This window comes from Crocodylus siamensis, chromosome 6, assembly GCF_052110815.1.
Source record: "Crocodylus siamensis isolate JL-2025a chromosome 6, ASM5211081v1, whole genome shotgun sequence".
Classification (NCBI taxonomy): Eukaryota; Metazoa; Chordata; order Crocodylia; family Crocodylidae; genus Crocodylus; species Crocodylus siamensis.
In genome coordinates, this window is record NC_143400.1 from 89,306,570 (window position 1) to 89,316,141 (window position 9,572).

A 9,572-nucleotide genomic window follows, 5' to 3' on the forward strand; every position below is an offset into this window, starting at 1 on the left:
CCCCACCAGTGGGTTATGGGACAAAATGGGCCAGGGTGCCTGGGCAGCAGGTCCAGGTCCAGCAGCAGCCAGAAGGAGCTGCCACCACTGGAGCTGCAGGGAAGCCGAGTCTGACTGTGTCATTCCAGCCCCCTGTGGACCTGGGGACAGCGGGACAAGCCGCACATGCTACAGCCCGGGCTGCTCCGTGCATATGGACTGGGCAGAGCCAAGGGACCTACCGCAAGCCAAATAAAATCCTTTAGCAGGCCAGATCCCACTATTCTAGGACGATTCTGTCCCTCACATAATATAAAATTTGCCCATCCAAAGCATAGTTCCCCGACTCCTTGCAGGTCTCTGGGGAACAACATACTGAAACTCCCAGCAACTGTTCATCACATGCATCTTGACTTTCACCTTCAGGAAAAGTGCTAAGGACTGCAGTTTCTCTAATATTTTCTCAACCCCTCTCCAAAGCAGAACCTGCACCAGCACCACTTTTTTCCTACTCTTTTTCTCTCATTCAGCAAAAGGACAGATAGATGCACTTGATGCTCCACTCTCCTACCCTACCCCACCCTGAAAGCATGAGTAGCTCAGAAGCTGCTTTGCTTCCTACATCCTCTCTCATGTTATTAGGTGCAGGAGTTGGGAAGTAAAGCAAACAACAGATCTGCACGCACACACACACGGAAGGAAGCGGTGGTCCCTATTCCAACAGAGCATTACAGGCTAGATAAAAATAAAATCCAGTGTTAACTTGGAAACAAAACATTTTTCCTTTTAAAGATAAATCTGTTTAAATTAAATCTGAAGTTGTAACAACCTACCTTAAGGCCTGAACTTGGTCAATTTTAATTTAATTTATATATTTGTATACAGAGTGGATTTGATTTAAATCACTGGTCAGAAAGTCTCGATTTAATCGCTGTTTTCTACAAAAAAAGTGCATTCTTGTTGTTTGATATCCTCCATTCATTTAACTTCTTGAAACTGCACTTTTAGAGAGTGTTAAGGGCTTGCCTCTGTGTACACAAACTTGCAGAGAGACAACAGGGCTAATGGGTAGGTAATCAAGTCTGTTATCTCTCTTCTCCATATACTGCTGTTAACAAGGATGTTATCTCTGGAGACACAAAACTCCAGAGACACAGAACTGAAACTCACCATCACAAAGGTGGCTTAATAAGAAGGATCTTCTAGACTGAGCCCTGAGTCCCATTGAGTAGAGTTATTTTCTTTAATCTTTACTAATCTATAGAGTAGCCTCTGGGAACACCATAAGATCGGGCTCCTAATATAGTCCAGGGCATGTTGTTATTTATAACATTTTTCTTAAAAAGTTACATAAATATATTGTCTCAAATAGTATGTAATTATAGGCCCTGTTCCATGATGGTATCTTTGAGCATTAACGCATCTTAAATTAAAACTATTTCTATACAGTTTCCTTTTTTTATAAAAAGCATCTTAACAAAAATGGTTAAAAATATGATTAAATAAAAAAAAAATCTGATTTACATTTTTAAAATCCCTTTTTTTACATATTGATTTTTATCTACCCTGTTTGTATATTTGGGTGATACATGTTTGCTTTCAAAGGTTTAAACTGAACTAGCTAAGCTCTTGGAATAAGAATGTACTGAACTGCTAAACCAGTTTATGTTAGCAGTAGCCTCTCTGCAGACCCAGAAAGAGCATTTTCATTATTTTAGTTTATTTAACTACTCCAATTCAATGACTTGCAATTCACTCTAGACTGAGAATCTGACTACAAGTGGAAAAAGGCTTTCCTCCTCAAAACTATAAATAAAACCTAGGTGTAAGAAGATTAAATCAAATCTTAAAGGACATGGTAACAAGAAAAAAGTAAGTTCACCAACTACCATACAGATAATACTATCTTTGCTAAAGAAATCAATTATAAGTGCAAAACATACTTGAATAAGCTTACTTTTCCTTTTGTATCTAGCAGGTTTAAAATATAGCTTTATTTAACTAATCAAAGCAATTAATATGGTGTTTGTATCTTTTCACTGAATTCCAATTCTCATCCAAATACAAAATGTGTCACTGACCATTTTCTAACAAATAAATTTAAAAAATGAAGTCTGAATAAATATATATTAATCTACTTACTCAACTGCAAAGCTATTTCTTTTTTTCTAACCAAAGTGATACACTTACTTAATTACATCACTGTGGAGCAACCAATCTTTAAGAAAAAACAGCTAAAAATTACAAATACAAAACGAGATCATAATCAATGATTTAAGTCAACATTTCCTACTTGCTGATTAAAGTTACTTATTTTACTCAATCAATTCACTCTACAGCATTGGGCAAAATTTTATTCATTCTTGACAACTGGTTTTTTCAAACTATAGTATTAAACTTTTAACTACTACCTAGGCATTCATGTAACCTACATTGCTTTGGTATCTGAGAAAAATGTAAGAACCAAGATTTTTCTGGGTATATGTAGAGAGGGTAAAGGTTTGGGGACTGTTCAAGAATGTGCTCTCCAGCTGCCTTACAGTTCTTAGATGAATACAACATGCCTTGATAACATATTGAAAGTGTCCATAAAATGCCCACTTTCTTTTACATTTTTGACATACGCACCATGATTTATGCATTTTCTCATAACCTGTGAAAAACCATGGCAAAAAAATAATTTAGATTCTCAGCAATATCCCCATCTTATTTTCTAAATCATGATGTAAATAGTGTTTAGAGTGTCACAGGATTATTTCCTGATGCATCCTCAACTTCTGTTTTTTCAAAAGGTATGGCCTACAATCTCTACTCTACAACGAGGTTATGTCCTTTTTAGGGGTGCACTAATAAAGATTTTTTTGGCCAATACCAATGGCCAATTATTAGCCACCCATATTGGCCAATACTGATATGATTGCTGATACACAACCAGGCAGCTTGGAGAGTAGCGCCTAGCCAGTAAGTCAGGGGGGAGGATGGGAGGGGGACAGATCAACGACCCCCATGAGGAGGAAGGTAGCGAAATTGGGGCAGGGGCAGCCCAGCCGGAGCAGGATTGTGGGCGATGGCAGTTTCTGCCGCTGTGTGTGCCCCCAGGGGAGGCACAGGGGGCATGTTCCCCACCCCAGATTCGTGAGCAAGGCAAAAGCGGGCTTCCTGCTGCAGGCTCAGGGGCTGCACTGACCTCTTCCCAGAGCCAGGGCTGTACTCAGGGCAGGTGGCAGTGGCACTGGGAGGCGGCACTATGCGTGGGGTGGAACGGGACACTTGCAGCCACACCAAAATTTGCTGTAGCCCCACTTCCCAGCACCACTGCCATCCACCCTGCCCCTGCCCATCCTGAACACAGCCCCCTACTGGGAAGAGGCAAGCATAGCCCCCAGCCCTGAGCCCACAGCAGGAAGCCCACCCTCATCCTGTGCACAAATCTAGGGGACATGTACCCCATGCCTCCCCTGGGAGTGTGCGCAGCAACAGGAGCCACCACCCCGCATTGTAACTCCACCCCATGCCCTGCCCCAGCACCTGCCCCTACTCCCTCCCTTAACATGAGGGCCTCCATCTGCCTTCCCTCCCCCGCAGCTTTTCCCCTCTACAGACTTACCAGACGGACACTGCTCTCCAAGCTGCCAGGCTGCATTCATGCACGCAGCATTTATCGGTGACATTATCGGCCGACATGGATCAAGATATTGGTGCACCTCTAGTTCTTCTATAAATAAAGTGCCCGTCAATAATAAGTCAAAAGTAGAGGAGTTTTAAGAACACAGGAGCCTACAGATTCCCTCCTTTTCCCTCACAACCCCTCTCTTACATTCAACTATTTACTCCCTCTGAGGCTAGGAAACAAGGTTATTAGCAGCCAGGTGACTGCTATTATGCCAAATTTACAACTAGAAAGTCTGAATAAGTTATGCACCTTACTCAGAATCATTAAAGTTTGTGCTTTGATGGGTGGCCCCTCAAAGAAAGCATTCTACCAATGACTTTAGAGTTCAGGCAAAAGACTGACCATCAAAGAGTCTCAATGTGCATAACAAATCAGGCCACAGGATAGGGTCCATCTAAATAGTTGGGCCTGGACCAGTGACAACTTTATATTTATGAATGAAGATGAGCACTCAGTTTCACTCCAAGATACATTCTCTGAAGACATTCTTAACTAAAAGATAGGCCACTGACTCTAAGCTAGCTAACCCTCACTAGCACACTATAGCTTCAGTCTCAGGAGGCACATTAAAGTCATCAAACCTTCAGACAATTAAAGTAACACCATACTGGGATTTGTCCTAGTACTGAACAAGTGTCCTGTGCTAATACAATATCTTTTGGACTTAATTTCTACTTTGTAAAGGATAATTTCCAGTTGAGATAACAGAACCATATAAAAGCAGGGCTAGAAGAGATACCTCAGGAGGTCATCTAGTCATCTAAGGCAGGAACATCGCCATCTAAACCATCCTAGGCAAGCATTTGTCAAACCTGATTTTAAAAATTATGCAAACAGCCCTCTCACTTACCAGTCACCAAGGTTCCCTCTAAGGTGTGCATGTGCGTGACCATGCAAAACTAAAAAAGTCTGGCCATGCACCAACTTTTCAAGGCCGCGCACCAGGAGAGGAGCTGAAGGTAAGCTCTGAGGCAAGGTGGAGGCGGGGGCCTGGCATGGGCTCCACTGGCTCTGGGGAACTGCTCCGCTCCCCCGAGCGAGGAGGCACGTGGCATCAGGGCCAGGGAGTGGAGCACTTCCCTGGAGCTGGCAGACCCTGCAGTGCAGTTCCCCGGAGCCAGGGGAGCCTTACTCAGGGCAGGCAGCGGCTCCTCCCCAAGGCGAGGCAAGGCAGGGATGGAGGCTGGGGCTGGCGTGGGCTCCGCCGGCCCCAGGGAACTGCTCCACAGGATCCAGGGAAGTGCTCCACTCCCCAGCCCTGACACCATGTGCCTCCTCACTCCCTGAGGTGATACAGGGGAGTAAAGCAGCTCCCCAGAGTCGGCGGAGCCCACGCCAGCCCCCACGCCCCACTGCCTGCCCTGGGTGTGGAGTGAGGACTTACCTTTGGTAAGCGTCCCACGCCACACCGAAAGGGGGAGGCAGGACAGAAGTGGCGTGCTCACGGACTACTACTCCTTACAGGGAGCATTGCCCAAAACACAAAAAAACAAAATCTGGCACAAATAGAGCATTGCAAATGTCCTGCCAACTGGGAGAGGAAATAGGTGTTATATATACACAGACCTACTGCATTCACAATTTCACAGAAAAAGTGAATTTGGCCATTGTCTGCACATACGCACACACACAAAAAGGCTTACTAAAAAGCTGGCTCCCCAGCAGGAGCCAGTGGTCCTCACAGTCACTGTGATATGGCCTCACAACCCTCAAAGCCAAGATGGTGGCCACCGCCTCACTGCTGACTGGTAGAGGACTGCCTGTCATGTGGCTCTGCCCATCTCGACAATCAGCAGCAAGGGACAGAGCTGCATACAGGCTTCTCAGCCAACCAAGGGTGAGAGGTTGGGCCACATGAACATCCAACTTGGCCAATCAGTAGCGAGGGGCATGGCCACTGGGGGCCCTCAGGCAATCAGAGGCATGGGAGAGCCCTCTACCATGATAAGCCAGTGAAAATGGTGGCCAGCCCCATGACTGGCCCATGAAATTGGTCGCCTGCCTCCTCAATTTCAGTAGGACCCTAGTTATATACATTCAAGAGATCCTCAAAAGTAAATCCTGTAGTTCACAAAAAACAAGTGTCCGCCCAAAAGTGTTTACATACTAAACCCCTGAGTTTGCTTCCTCCCACAGGGATTAAACACACACCACAAAAAGGAGGACTTTGCAAAATAAATGCCCAAAAGATTCCCCCCCAAAAATCAAATCTCAAATTTTTCCATAGTGGAATATGTTCTCTTCCCCAAAAACGTGATTATATGGTTACCAAAAGACCCCATAGGAGGCCAGAATCAAGTGTGCAGAGCCCAGGCACCAGTGTGTTCTGGAAACCCAAGAGCAGGGCTCCATTTGCACAATGCTGGCAGAGTACTTCCTCAGGGAGCCTGTCCAAAGGAATGAAATACAGCTTCCCGGTGTACCATTGTCCCATGCAACTGTACAGAGTCGTCACAGGCCAAGGGAAAGGGATAATAATGTATGCTTCCCAAGCCCACTTGTTCTTGTGTGGTTCCTAAGAGAATCCCAAGAGAGGTGGAGAAGGCTGCATACACACATCTCAGACCTCTGTCTGTACAGAAATGGGATATTTTGCATGCAGGTGGCCACATACAGGTCAAAGGGACACCTGGACTTTTCAAGCGGTGGTAGAAGCGGCTGCCAAACTCACTCTTCCAGTTTAGGCACTCCCTTTCCCTCCCCAGTTCATCTTTGTTCAGGCATTTCATTCAGTGGCAGATTTCAGACATTTTAGTGACCAGATTAGACGTGTTGTATATATGCAAGCATTTCCTAAATATCTGAAAGCTGAATTCCTCTTCAGGAAAGTGGAACCAATCTTGTCCCTCTCCAATAACAATGCCATCTGTCTGTAAAGCAGCGGTGAGCAAAAATGGCAGATCCAGCTGGTGACTGGACTCTGTTTTCCAGCAGCCCCTGACCGCATTGCTTGGGCAGTTCTCCACAGAGACCCAAGGAGTGGTGGGGCCACAATAACAGGGGGCAGGATCTCTATGGAGACCTGCCTGAACCGTGTAGGCTGGCAGGGTGTGCAGCTGGGTGGGGGGCTGCTCCAGGACTGGGGCAAAGGTGACAGGATAGCCATCATGATCCACTGCCCTAGGGGTGTGCAGGCAGTAGACTGCAGCTCTGCCCTGGCTCCAGCTGACACTGCAAGATCCCGGCCTCAGAGTACTGTACTGTTTACATTCAAGTCACATTTTGACAGTTCTTAATAGCAAAGATTTTCTTAACACTGCTGCCCCAAGGTGCAACTCCCCTTATTTCACTGACTCTAGAAAGCACTAAGGCACCCTACTCTACCCCAGCATCAGATACCACAAAGACAGCCATCAGAACAACATCCATTCAGGTTTTCACGATCATTTGATTAGTTCTCCACTTAGCGTCTCTCACTTAAATCCTATTACAAAACACTGAGTTGCAAAACACAGAAGTTTCACATGCAAGAATAAGAACACGGAACAGAGACGTAAGTCAAACTAAGTATCTAAGAGAGATGAAATAATGGATTCAAACATGGTGTGCTAGGACCAAAAAAAAGACAGACAGACAGACAGCCCCTCACATTTCTGGTGAGATTTAAAAGAAAGATTATTTTGCTGAAAGTTACCATAGTGCTACTCATGCTTTACAGAAAGACATATTCACACAGGGACCACATTAACCATCCCACAGACAGTCTTAAAGACAAGATAAAGTGCTCTGAAGCAAAACTGCTCTGCACAGTCCCCATCTATATAAAATGTTTACACTGCACAGTAAAGTGTCACATGTCAGCTCACCAGACAGTGGATTTCTTACCAATTTGATGAAGCTTTTTGAACAGACTCTGAAAATTAGAAGCAGCAAATCAACAAATTATCGTAGCAGTACATATGGGCCTAATTTAGGCTTGTGACATAGGAGCTAGTAGTCAAATAAAATATACTATACATACTGCACAGGGGGGGCATTATTTCCTGTTTCATTTCTAAAATTTTGGGTGACAATTTTGGGACACCTATTTAAAACACTATTCTTTCCCACATCCCTGCACAAGCTAGAATCCTCCATAGACCAAAAATATTTATTTTCCAATGACATTCTTAAGAGTGAAATACCAATCCCAATTTTTTCCTTAGAGCTGTTAGACACTTATGGCACCACAGCAGATACAGCTGTACAAATAAGGGACATGAAGCCAGCTTAAGTTTGTAGAATGTAAATTTATATGAATACTGTACTACCTAACATTTAATGACCTATAATTAATCAACACTCCTCCCACACTGTTTTTTATAATTTGGGCTACAAAGAAAACCTGGCAGTATGCATTGGATAATAGACACTTCAGGCGATATCAGAAGAGACTTTTCAATATAGCTATTGTGCCCTCTCAATTTCAGGTTTCATAATTTGCTAATGCAACCAAAGTGCACATGCTCATTTGGTGTGCACTGATGAGGATAGAGGCTACACGGTCTCACTGCATGAAGGTGCATAACCATTTTGTCTGCCAACATAAATTATCATTGAGAAAAGGTCTCAAGATGCCTGCAGGTTTAAACCACCGCTACCCTAATTTCAGCAGGGATTACACCATCATGCAAGCAGCCTCATATCAAAGACATACGAAGCCTACAACTTTTCTTCCTCTGCGCTCCCCCATCCTTTCCCCACCCCACTCCCCAAAAATAAAGAAACGGCAACCACGTAGCAGCAGCACGCATCGCCTGACAAAACAGCCTCAGCCAAACTGCATCGCACGCAAATCACTCTGATGAACCGATTGCAGGAAGCACGAGAAACTTCCACACCCCAAGACGGCTCTGGCCAAGAGCGCGTGTCAAAAGGTCGCTGGGGATCGGGGCGTGCCACCAGCGAGGCCCCCCCCCCCCCCGGTCTGCATTCAAGAAACCTTAAAAAAAGCAACACTCACCACTCAGGTATCTGACAATTTATCTAAGGGGGTGGGGAAAGAGTCAGACCCAGGGGGGCTTTCTATCCCAGCCGGTTTGCAGGAGAGACAAACCCACCGCCACAAAGCGGCAAGGAAAACACGTTTCCTCCACGCCTGCTGCAGCAAAGCACGGGGGGGGGAGGGGGAGGGGGAGGGGAGCCCCAAACCCGGGACGCCGGTGGGACCCGACGCGCTGTCAGGCCTGCGGCCTCCCGCGCCCGCCGCCGCCTCGGGCCTCTCAGGCCGCAAGGCCCGTCCCGGCGCCGCGCGACTCCTGCACCCCGCGCGGCCGCTCCGTCCCCCGCAGGCCCCCTCACCTGAGCGCTGGGAGCCGCCGGCCGAGAGGAAGGGCAGCCCCAGGGGCGGGGGGCAGCCGCGCCCTGCAGCGCAGCCGGACAGCAACGCAGCAGCAGCAGCGGCCTCCACACTCGGCCCCGCCCCGCGGTGGTACAGCCCGCCCCCCCGCGCAGCGTAATGGTTCGCTCCAGGGAGCGGCGCGAGCCTCCCCGCGGTGGTACAGCCCGGCCCCTCCCGCCAAACGCAATGGCTCGCTCCAGGGAGCGGCGCGAGCCGGCTGTGCTACAAGCCCCCCACCACCCCTTCTGCGCACAACGCAGTGGTTCGCTCCAGGTGTCCCCCCACGGGCTTGGGGGCTTCGCGGGGGCCGGGGGTACCTGCCGCCTCCTCGGGGTGCCGCGTCCGCCTCAGAGCCCCCTCCAGGCCGTCAGCAAACGCAGGCGCCCATGGCATGTCCTCGCCGGAGCCGCCCGCCCGTCCGCCCGCTCCCACTTCCCGTTCCCTCATGGACTGATCCGACATGACAGTCGGTTGCCATGGCTGCGCCGCGCTGACGTCAGGTGGCTGCCGAAGGAAGGAGCCGGGTCTCCGGAGAGGGCTGTGGCCGCAAGGGGTGGGAGGAGGACAGCCCTCTCAGAAGGGCCCAGTTGGAGTCGGCAG

At 47.6% G+C, this 9,572-nt stretch overlaps 1 protein-coding gene across 1 annotated transcript in view; it reads right to left on the minus strand.

Moving 5' to 3' along the window:
• The window catches only part of GNB4 (G protein subunit beta 4), a 53,280-nt gene extending 44,193 nt beyond the window's left edge, over nt 1–9,087 (minus strand). The window contains exon 1 of the mRNA XM_090051451.1: nt 8,933–9,087. The gene's annotated coding sequence lies outside the window, so the exon portion shown is untranslated. The remainder of the gene's footprint in view (nt 1–8,932) is intronic.
• Nucleotides 9,088–9,572: the final 485 nt, after the last annotated feature.